The 12,475-nt window shown below is 38.9% G+C and overlaps 1 protein-coding gene across 9 annotated transcripts in view; it reads left to right on the forward strand.

Annotated features, from left to right (window-relative positions):
* The window catches only part of RNF38 (ring finger protein 38), a 112,674-nt gene that overhangs the window by 76,698 nt on the left and 23,501 nt on the right, over positions 1–12,475 (forward strand). The window lies entirely within an intron of this gene.

Here is a 12,475-nt window from a genome sequence, read left to right on the forward strand (position 1 = left end):
CAGTTTTCCTGAAGACACACTGCATACTTGTATAAATCTTAGATTCCTGGAAAAGTTAGTTGTGCCTAGGTTAGGCAGTACTTTATGGAGGTCAGATAGAGGGATCTGTGTTTTACAAGGGGGAACCTAATAGTTTATCTGTGTATTCTTGTGTTTGTCAGTGTTTTAAGAACCTTTGTATATCAGTTATTTGGCTTTTATAATTTCTTACACATCATAACTTCCCACTCCATAATGTATGCTTTCTGAATCATTCTTTATATTTTGTAGTATTTGTACTGTATTATTTCCAGGGTATAAATCTTGTGCTGGACAGTAGATTCATTGAAGTAACTGAATTTATGCAAGTGTTGAATACCCAAATTTCCATTGTTTTAATTAGTGTTTTTTTTTTCATTAGAACTAACAATGGGTCCAGAGTATTGTTCTGGGAAAAGAAGTTGTACTGCATTTTTCTGGGATCCAGTTTCCCATATACCTCTCAACATCTGAACTTAACTTTAGACTGGATATCTGATACCAATAAAATTTATTATGGGAGATGGTGATTAAATTTGTTTAGTCATTCCTTTTTGTTCTATAGAACATCTTCTGATAAAAAATGCAGATGCATAAATATCTGCATTCCAGGAATACATCTGAATTAGTACAGTGCTCATGATTTTTTTGCAATGGGATATATTAATCTTATAACCATAAATATATATTTTATTTAGGTGATAGGGTGTGTCTCACATCATAATAATGTACCATCAAGTCATTTTTTGCTTATGGCGAACCTTTTCAGGGTTTTCCAGGGGAAGAATACAAAAGTGGTTTACCGTTCCCTTCTTCTGGGGCATCCTGAGACAGTGCAACTCAAAATTCTACATGCAGTCCTTTTAAGAAGTCAGTAGATTTCTGAGCTTGTGAAAGGTTGTATTCATTGGTACTGTCTCCAGTTCCTACCTCCAACCCTACAGCCATCACCCTGGCTTCTTTGGGGTCTAATTGAACATTTCTCTGCTCTGTATTGGGCCTCTTGCTGTGGCACCACACTGCATCTAAAAACCTCTGCTGTTTAGAAGAGGCCCCAAATTTCTAGAGGGAAAAGGTTGCGGTAGAAGGAGGGGAAAGTAGACTATATAAGTAATTTTCCCCAAGCATAATCATTGCTTACAGTCTTGAATAATAAAGGATTGGTTGGGGACCATATAAAGTTTTTCGGGGTTTTATATGTAAAAACAAATTTTACTCCAGCTGTCTTTTAACAACTCTTGCCAGATTGGGAGTTGCATCATAATTGACAAGTGTCATCCAGAACAACTGACAAATGAAACTGTTCATATTCGTTGTGTAAACTGCCTGTTCTGTATTTTTTAGTTAGCTCTGACAATTGATACTTCTTTATTATTTCACTCTCTCTTGAATGAGCTTAAGGTAGTGTGCTGATTTTCCTCTTTTCCACTTTATTGTCACTTTATTGTGAAGTAGGCCAGGATGGAAGAGTATTACTGGTATGAGTTCATGCAATGCATTACTTTGCCAAATGGCTAGGAAAATATACCTCAGCCCAAATTATGTGATATTTTGACATTCTTCAAACAACTTGTTTTATGCAGATAAGTGTGAAAACAATTCAGAACAAGGATTATTGATCTCAGAAATTTAATTGTTGCATACAGTTCAGCATATGTAGAGAATACTTGAGTTTTCAGTGAAGGAATACAAAAATCTTAGCTGTGACAAAACTCATATGCTGCCAGCAAGTTTAGACAGGTCCTAACTAAAGTTGAAGATCTAGAGTAGCAGGTGTAAGCAAGATCTATGATGTCATTGACAAGATGCCTTGCAAAAAAAATACTGCCAGTGACCAAAACCAGACGTGTATTGTTATGGAAGGTGGAAAAATGTTATTTGTGTCAGATTTCCCATATTCCCAAGGAGCTGAAATCAATCTAGATAGAATCCTGTCTGATTTCAGTTATGATTTAAGTGAACCTTGAACAGATATTAAAAATTGACCAGATTGGCTTTGAAAAAACACAATTCAGGGTGATTTTAATTTGCTGGGGGTAAATACAGTTGTTTCTTCTGGTGACAGTAAGATTCACTGAATGAATGGGATTTGTTAGTCAATGGTAGGCTGGTAAGTTCTGCGTAGCTCCAGTTGTACAACAAGAGTGCTGTCATTGCCTGTTGTACTGCTGTAGTGCTAGACTAATTCAAGAGTTCCAGATTCAGGTGGCATGTGGTTCTGTATCATTGATGCAAATCAGTGCTCCTTTAAATAAAAAAGGAACTCTTTGATTAGTGGCATTTGGTCATTGCTGGCAAAGTCACTGCTGTTGTGCTGGTGAAACTATGCAACAGTATGAGAGCCATTGTATAAATCCCATTGATCAATGGATCTAGTCTAGTTGGGATTAACATTTGGATTTACCATTAATGGGGGTTCTGATAGACTTTGTGTCTGTGCATTTCTTAAATGGCAAACATGTAATAGTACTTTTTACAACAATTAAAATATACATCACTTCCAGTTAAATGAAGACTTCTCACAATCTGCAAGCCTTATCCCAGACCTTTGAGTCTATAATAGTAATTATCTCCTGTCAAGTTCCAAATTACAGTGACCCTTTCCAGGGTTTCTAGATAGACTGCTCAGATGTTGTTTACAATCTCCTACCTCTCAGTACGCCCTTGGACTGTATATGGTAGTTTGCCAGGTCTATGCAGAATGGCTCTTCTGCACAATGGGGAATTGAACTCCCAACCTCGGGCTCTGCAGCCAGATATTTGAATCTACAGCCAGGGTGGAAATCGAAACAAACCTACTCAAAGAGAGGATAGAAAACTGTGAAGTCATCCAAGTGAGATCCTTTAGTTGATGGCAGAGAGCAGAACCATCTTGCCTTGTTTCTTATGTGAAGGCCCTTTTCTGGAGCTCATGCAAGGTACTGTTCAGTACATTGTTGCACAAGCGTAAGCCCATTGAATTAGCAGGGACAGTCTCTAGTTTGTGAAATGGTAGTTAAGAGATTATGGGATTTTGACCCACAGTGCATAGGATACTGGACTAAATTCTCAGGATTTTCTAGAAGCAAGAGGTGATAATTTTTGGGGTAGTACAAGTTTTCTACACAAAATTAAAAATAAAGACAATACAGTATTTTGAAAGTTAAGCATACAGTATGTAATTCTCACTGAACTCTACTGAAGAATAAACTGCAAACCTAATTCTCTCCCATGTGAACTTACAGTTGTGTTCAAAATTATTCAACCCCACTGAAATTGAATGTTTTGGCCATTTTGACATTGATTTTGATCATTCAGTCATCTTGCTTACATTTACATGAAAGAGGCACTTGTAGGTCAGAGAAATATAACCTTAAGTTTATAATGAAATAACCACAAATGTCTTTTCTGTGCTCACATCATTATTAGTTTTTATTCAACCCCCAAGTGACATTCAATCTTAGTACTTAGTACAACATCCTTTTACAGTTATAACAGCTTTTAAACGTGAAGCATAGCTTGACACAAGTGTCTTGCAGCAATCTACGGGTATCTTCGCCCATTCTTCATGGGCAAAAGCCTCCAGTTCAGTCAAATTCTTAGGCTTGCGCACTGCAACTGCTTTCTTTAAGTCCCACCAGAGGTTCTCAATCGGATTTAAGTCTGGTGACTGCGATGGCCACTCCAAAATGTTCCAGCCTTTCCTCTGCAACCATGCTCTAGTGGACTTGGAGGTATGCTTGGGATCATTGTCCTGTTGAAAGGTCCAATGTCTCCCAAGCCTCAGGTGTGTGACGGACTGCATCACATTTTCATCCAATATCTCCTGGTACTGAAGAGAATTCATGGTACCTTGTACACGCTGAAGCTTCCTTGTACCTGCAGAAGCAAAACAACCCCAAAGCATTATTGACCCTCCGCCATGCTTCACAGTAGGCAAGGTGTTCTTTTCGTCATATGCCTTGTTCTTCCTTCTCCAAACATAGCGTTGATCCATGGGCCCAAACAGTTCTAATTTTGTTTCATCAGTCCACAGAACACTATTCCACAACTTTTGTGGTTTGCCCACATGACTTTTGGCATACTGCAGTCGACTCTTCTTATTCTTGGGAGACAGCAAGGGGGTGCGCCTGGGGGTTCTGGCATGGAGACCTTCATTACGCAGTGTGCGCCTTATTGTCTGAGCTGAAACTTCTATACCCACATCTGACAAATCTTTTTTCAGTTCCTCAGCAGTCACACGGGGACTTTTCACCACTCTACGCTTTAGGTAGCGCACGGCAGTCGAAGTCAGCATCTTCTTTCTTCCACGACCAGGTAGCATTTCAACAGTGCCCTTTGCCTGGAATTTGTGAATGATGCTTCCTATGGTGTCTCTTGGTATGTTTAACTTCTTTGCAATCTTCTTATAGCCATTGCCCTTCCTGTGAAGACAAATCACCTCTTCTCTTGTCTTCCTGGACCATTCTCTTGACTTCACCATGTTTGTAACCACACCAGTAAATGTCTAGAAGGAGCTGAGTATCACAGTCATTTTAAAGCTGCCTAATTGGTGCTTATTATGCTTGATTGGTGCTCGGTGACATCCACAGGTGTTTTCAATACCTGATCGAAAACACCTGAATGAACCTCTCTTCTTCAGAGTGGTAGTCTTTAAGGGGTTGAATAATTGTGGCAATGAAGAAACCAAAAAAGAAACATTTACTACTGTATTACATAAACAATTGATGTTATTTTAGTTGCATTTGGTTCTTTAAAACGTCCTTGTAGGATTTCATTCTGAATACAACTCCAAATGTACACTATAGTCCCTAAACCCCTTTACAGCATTGGGGGTTGAATAATTTTGAACACAACTGTAGGTGAATTCAGAATTGCTGAATTCCTCATATGTCCATAGTTTGTTTGGTAGCTGGACATTTTTGTTTGCTTCAGTAATACATAGGAAACTTATAACAATTGAACTCAAAATCAGGGGCTTTCCCCATGTTTTATTATTTTTGTGAAAAACTGATTTTCATTCCACGTATACTCATTTTTAAACTGTTATATGTTCATTTGAAAGGCCAGTATCCTAGTGCTTTGCATAACCACATAAGGAGAGTCACACAAATAATTCTGCCAGTTTTTCAGACTGCCTTGTTCCCCTTATTAACCCAATTGTTCTGTTACCACTGCAGGTCCAACATTTAGGTCAATATGTTTATTTTTTATGAAAGTTAGATTTTAAATTGGATTATATTTTAAACTGTGTTTAGGGTGTCATTGAACTCTTTTAAAAAGTACATTACCTAGGAAGTTGATGTATAATCACGAATGCTTTATTGCTAATTAAATTTATGAAGGAATGTGCATGCATATAACTTTCCAAGCATCTCTGTGTTTCTAAGCAGTTAAAAAAAAGCTTGATGATTTTAAGATAGCTTTTTATGTTGCTTCAGTTTCTTTTTGAACACTAAAATTTCAGATATGACGGCCAACTATGAAAGAGCTGATATGGCCCAAGTGTCTGGATCAAAAATACTGTTAAATGCTACATTCCTGTTCATGCGCACAGTCATACAAACCAAGAAGTCAGGTTTCTTTTTACATTCTAAATTTGCATTTTCTCCATTTTTAAAATTACACCAAAGCCCTTGCAAGGGTATGTCCACCACACCTCAGCATACAGGGGAAACAGGGTACGTAGTTGACTTGAAAATTTTATTCCTCTGACACTTTTTGTTGAAAATGTGAATTTTTGTGCATGCCAAAGTTATTCTTGTAGGTTTACACTCTTATGGACCCAAGAAGCTAGGAGGCTTCTTGGCAGTGGAATGCCTGAGGTTTTTAATGAATTTAGGCATGCTGACACATCTTTCAGTTTCTTCTGCAATCACCAGCCATTGTATATAAAAAAAGAAAAGAATTGAAGTATGTGTACAGTTCACTGAACATTAATTGTGGGTTATTTATTTTGGTAAATTTGTTTTAATAAGGAAAGTGGGATCAGTTATATTTTTTTTTCCAAAAATTGCTGTGAAGATCTCCTCCATGCACTATTTTGTAAGGACATTTCTTAGAAATAACATCTTGATTTGTATTTGTAGCCAAACATGCCAATATGAGGTCTGTGTGTAAACTAGATATTTCACCCACATGTTTTGTGGGTGTAGACTGTAAAAGCTCCACCCGTCCTTCAGCCCTTGTCTTTTATTATTTTAATCCTTTGTTTTTCCTACCTGTTGGAATTCTGACTATAAGTACAAAGAACTGTGGGTCTGGTAGTTACTGAGGTATAGCTATTAAGAGAACTAACACTTGCACGCCTCTCTTCACTTTCTCTTTTCCTCCCAGTTTTAAAGTCTTAGTACAACTGAACACACCTACTCTTTTCTAGATAAGAATTTGGACCAGAAACTCAATATTAAGAACTTTGCCTGTTTTGCTTGGCTGGCCGTAGCCAGTTACACAAAATCTGGGGAACAAGAATACAAGGATACATGAAAATATATTTCAATAAATATTCTTACATCCTGTACGGTTTTGTCTCAGTTTTCCCCCCTTTTTTTGGTGGGATTGCTTTCTGTCTTGAATCTTATTGACCTTGTAGAAGGTACCATTTTGTTTTTCCCTTGCTTGGTCCCTGAATTTACAGTTAGCAGGGCCGAGGCCTTGTCAGATGTAGGTCTGCAGTTGGACAAATTCTCATTCCTGAGAGTTTCCACTATAAAATATATTTAGATTGTGCAAGGTATTTGTGGATAATTTATGTTGATTATATACATTTTAATGTTGTGCTTTAAATTTTATATTTATTTTTGAAATATTATTCTCACTTTTGAGAGCCACTTTGGAGAGATTATTATTCTAGAAGAAGGAAAAAACAGTTGTTTCTTTTATTGGATATGAGTTAAATATATTATTAGAACAATTAAGGGTGTCCATATGCATAGGCAGTTGTAGTTTAAAATAAACTACAACTGCCTATGCAGTTCTAGATTTATTTTGAGGCTTGATATAAATTTAATAAAGGTCCAGAAAGAAAGACAGAGAATATGCACGTTATTTAAGCCTACTTCTATAATTATTTAAGTGATTCATAGTTTGAACTAATTCACTTAGAAAAGTCAACTGTAAAAACAGATTCTGAAATATTTAGTTCAGGCATATGGTGTAGAATCGATAGAAGAAGGTAAATCATGAATGAGTCTGTAAAGACATCCAGCAAAAATATAATTTTATGTGTAGGTCAGTTTTTGCAGATTGTAGAAATTAAAAGCCATTCTAAAGTTTTGTAATAAGCTGAGAATAAAAATCTGAAAAAACACACGATTTATGTATAGCTCTTCCTAGTACGTTCTTTACCTTTTCATCAGATCTAATTTGGGTTGTGAGACATTTTGGAGGCATGTTAAAGAGAAAAGGCGATAGAGAGAACCTTTCCAGCCTTTAGAACCATCATCTGAATAAGGTCTAATTATATTTCAAGTAAATAAAGAGGATATCTGACATAACTGATGTGGGTGGTCTTGAGGTTTATTCATAGGCTTTATTTAGTGCATAGAATGCAATGCAGTGTCCCTTGCATAACATAAATGTTAAAACTAAGCATTTAATATAGGCCAAATTAAGTACACCAAATTCTGATAGCCAAAACTAGAGATGGGGGTTTTCATATACGAATACCCCCCACAGGTGGACATAACGAGGGTCCAGCCCCCAGGGGTCGGACTGTCCACTCACCTTACGCTGTTGCTGTGGGCTCTGCGCTCCCTTCCTATTGCTCCAGAGCTCGTGATCTGTGAGCCACTTTTCAACCCAGCAGCGAGGCTCGTCCTCCCACCTCCTGCCAGGAGTGGCTTACAGACCGCAAGCTCTGGAGCGATAGGAAGGGAGACCATGGCAGGGGGCTGGACCCTTGTTATGTTCACTTTTGCTGGGATATTTGTATACGAATGCCCCCATCTCTAATCAAAACTAATCAAGCTAAACTAAAATAAGAAAATATAAAGTGTTGGCTACAGATGCAATCTGGTTTCTGTAGCTGAGTACCGCTGTTTGCATAATACTGGTACATCCAGTCATAGTTAATAACTGTTGCTGCAACAGTAACAATACTTAGCTTTCCCAACTGCTGTTGGCCATAGTAATGGTTTAATGTTACTTTCAGATGGCAAATAGGGTGAATAACATCAGGGATGATTGTTTGAGAGTAGGAATGACAGGTATATTTTAGGTATAATGTAGCTTTGTGGATGCAACTCTCATGTATATTAAGCCTTTGATAAAGCAGTTGAGTTGCAATATTTACAGTGTTACTGCCATTGAAGATTAACTTGAATGAGTAGTGCATTCCCACTGGTGGTCAGAAATGTTTTAGAATGGGTAGAGTAGTTTAGAAATCCACTATAAGGTTTGTGCAGTGTTGGTTGAAATTTGCACTTGAAGAGCAATAGTGGTTGAATAGGGGTATTACCATATTTTTCCATGTATAAGACTACTTTTGTCTAAAATTTTAGACTAAAATTGAGGGTCGTCTTATACACAGAAGTAAGCTGAGAGTACAAAAATAAGTGGAGGGCAAAGCAGGGATCAAATTGTTCCTGCAGGGCTTTGATCCCTGCTTTGCCGTCCACTTGCTAATCCTTAGCAAAAGGAAAGCAGGGATCAAAGTGCTGCAGGATCACTTTGATCCCTGCTTTCCCCTCTGCCTGCTAAGTCCCATGGGGCTTAACAAAAGGAGGGGGGAAAGAATCAAAGCAATCCCATGGCTGTAGAAGGGGGAAAGGAATCGAAATGATTGTGCAGTTGCGGGATTGCTTTGGTCCCTTTCCCCCTCCTTTTGCTAAGCCCCGTGGGGCTTAGCACGAAGGGAGAAAGCAGGGATCAAAGTGAACCTGCAGTGTTTTGATCCCTTTCCCCCTACACTTGCTAAGCCCCACTTGGATTTCTTGATTTTGGGTTAGAAAAGTGGGGGGGCGTCTTATACACGGAAAAATACAGTACTTGTTTCTGAGGCATAAAATGCTGTTGAAGATCTTTAATAGAGGTTACTCTTGCAAAAGTGAGTTGAATTTTTGACTTTACTGGGATGGAAGAAGCTTAACTGGCCATTGGTGAAGTCACTGTACACATTGTTCATCCCCCACCTCCATGGCTGTTGTGGTGGCTCAAGTGACCAAGAAGACAGCAGCAGTTTGTACTAAGAAAAAGCTGTGAATATAAGTGGCAAACTAGCAATGTTGGTGTACAGTAGTTTTTGCTCTTTAAAATATACATGGCTTTTCTGATAGCAGGGCAAAATCAGTAAGATGTGTGCTTTGGAATAGACTTATTAGCAGTTAAGGTTTTGAAATATGCTTTATTCACATGGAAAGTGTTAATCCTGGAAACAAGTGTCAATCTCTCTCTCTCTTTTTTTACTCCATTGGAAAATTTATTAATAGCACGATGAAAAAAAATCACCCTGAATGGAGGTCTTCAGTTGAGAATTTGTGTGCTTTCAAACAGAGGTGCATCTTAACTTTTCATCTTAATTAATTTTCAGGATTTATCCATTTTAACTCTGCACCAAATGGTACTTTTTTCCTGTAATGAGAAAAAAATGGAAAACTGTACACTAATACTGTTAACTTATCTCTGCTGAGAGAATGGGTTTATTTTTTTAGAAAAATGAAAAATGCTGTTGTATATCATGGTTATGTTCATACAGCAATTTGTTTATTCAGTTTATTCAGTTTTCACTTCCTTTATATGCAAATATCATTGCAGTTCTAATAAAAGAATGGTGAAATTGCCATTTCCTGTTTCTGGAAGCTTCTGTAGATGAACTTAGGGTTAGTTCATCCGGATCATAGAATAATTGAATTGGAAAACGCTTGTAAGGTATCCAGTCCAGCCCTCTGCTCAGTGTGCCTGCATCTTTTCTTTGTTACTACAAAAGAGAAGTTATCAGAAAAGCAAGGCGGGCACAATTTTGGTTCCTTAATTATTAATGTTTTTGCTATGCTGATACTGCTTTGTTCTCTTCCCCTGTTAAGAACTGGTACAGTTCATCAGAACTGAGGCATGTTTGAGTTCATTGATTGTTCTGGAGAAAAATTAAATGTATATACCCTCCCTCAATACACACACTTTGAAATTCATGAATTTGAAGTTTATACTTACATTTGGTTTGTGTTCTGTTGTTCTGTGATGTCGCGTTACCTGTGATGGGTGACCCTATGAGTGAGTGGTCTCCAAAATGTCCTGTCCTTAACAACCCTCCTCAGCTCTTGCAAACTCAAGCCTGTGGGTTCCTTTGGAGCAGGGGTCCCCAACCTTTTTAATGCCACTGACCTGTTGGGGAAGGCGGGGAACCCTTCCCGTGCACGTGTGCTAAGGAGCGAATGTGTGGGCGCGTGCACACACACATGCACGAAGGAGCGGATGCGCACTCACGCCAGTCGAAGGACGGGGTGCTCGGGGGCACTCACACACACTTGCAAAGTGGTGGGGGCACTTGCGCACATGCAAGGGGGCTGTGTGGGGTCGGGAGTGCATGCGGGATGGGTGGGAGATCTCTCCGCGGTTCGGCCCAGGCCACAGACCGGCAATGGGCCGCGGACTGGGGGTTGGGGACTCCTGCTTTATTGTCTTTTCCAGAGAATCTTATGATCGGCCCGTAATGGAACAGTCTCTGCTTCAACATTTTTGCCTTCAGAGATAGTTCAGGCTTGATTTTATCTCCATGTTTGTTTAAAATCTGGTCAGGAGCAGTAGCTTGATTATTTTTAGAAGTGGGAAACCCATTGAAAAAAAATTAGAACACTATTTGCAGTCTATATTTTGCTTTATTTGATGTCAGTAGTATTATTAGTATGATACTTTATTGTACTAACAAGGTATACTTAAGAACATCCACACAAAGTGACTTGAGAATTCCATTTCCAGTGGAAACAGTTTCTTCTTCTTCTCTGTTACATGATGATTTCTAAGTTATTATAAAGAGATCTCTTCTCACAAAGAGTTCCCCATATTAATGTTTTCTGAATGGCTAACTGTGTTAGTACCAATCACTATTTATACAGCAGGTGTCTGATACTGTAGTTTTATGTGCAAGTTATTTGGAAGTTAGCAGCACAATTAATTAATTAATTAATTAATTAATATGCCACCCACACTACCCAAATGTACTTAACTATGCTGGTATTTGCTGCATGAGTTTAACAGATAGTAGTGTATTTTTCTTTTTTTTAATTATGTAGGTAAAGGTTCCCCTTGACATTTTTTAGTTAGTCGTGTTCGACTCTAGGGGGCGGTGCTCATCCCCGTTTCCAAGCCGTAGAGCCAGCACTTGTCCGAAGACAGTTTCCGTTGTCACGTGGCCAGCGTGACGGACCCGGAATGCTGTTTACCTTCCCACCGAAATGGTACCTATTTACTCGCATTTACATGCTTTCGAACTGCTATGTTGGCGAGGAGCCGGGAGCTCACTCCGTCGCGTGTATTCGATCTTACGACTGCTGGTCTTCTGACCCTGCAGCACACAAAGGCTTCTGCGGTTTAGCCCGCAGCGCCACCACGTCCCTCAATTAATATGCAACCCACACGACCCAAAGTTACTTAAGTATGCTGGTATTTGCTGCATGAGTTTAACAGATAGTAGTGTATTTTGCTTTTTTAAAATTATGTAATTACTATTAAATATATTTGATGTAATTGCATAGTGTTTGCTATAAGTCAAAATTGACTTGATGGCACATGATTATTTGTTATAATATTCTTATGAGTGGTTTTAATTATTGGCCTCTCTTGAGTGATATGAAAACCTTGGGAGAGGAAGAAGCTCACTCATTAAACCTTCAAGTTCAGTGAAAATTGATGTTTGAAAATATTGGCTTGGTTTATCAACTCTAGTAGGATGATGTGGCGCTGCGAGCTAAACCGCAGAAGCCTTTGTGTGCTGCAGGGTCAGAAGACCAGCAGTCATAAGATCGAATCCACACGATGGAGTGAGCTCCCATCGCTTTGTCCCAGCTCCTCACCATCCTAGCAGTTCAAAGGCATGCAAACGCGAGTAGATAAATAGGGACCACCTCAGTGGGAAGGTAAACAGTGTTCCGTGTATAGCCGCGCTGGCCACGTGACAACGGAAACTGTCTTCGGACAAACGCTGGCTCTAAAGGCTTGGAAATGGGGATGAGCACCGCCCCCTAGAGTTGGACACGACTGACTAAATGTCAAGGGGAACCTTTACCTTTTTATCAACTCTAAGCTTCTGCATACATTTCTCTTGTGACTAATTGAGCCTGATGCCATCTCACAATCTTCAGTTTCAGAAATTTTACCATGCAGGATATGTGGGTGCCGTTGCTGCTGCTCAATTAAAAAAAGCAATCTGAAGCATAGTTGATTCTGGAGTAAAGTCCTGGGTCTTGCTTCTCAGAAACAATCTTGTAAAGAGTGAAAACACAAAGGCTAGAATCTTGTTGGGAAAACCTGCGCAAAGGAGGGT

Source organism: Pogona vitticeps, chromosome 2 (genome assembly GCF_051106095.1).
Source record: "Pogona vitticeps strain Pit_001003342236 chromosome 2, PviZW2.1, whole genome shotgun sequence".
Taxonomy (NCBI): Eukaryota; Metazoa; Chordata; class Lepidosauria; order Squamata; family Agamidae; genus Pogona; species Pogona vitticeps.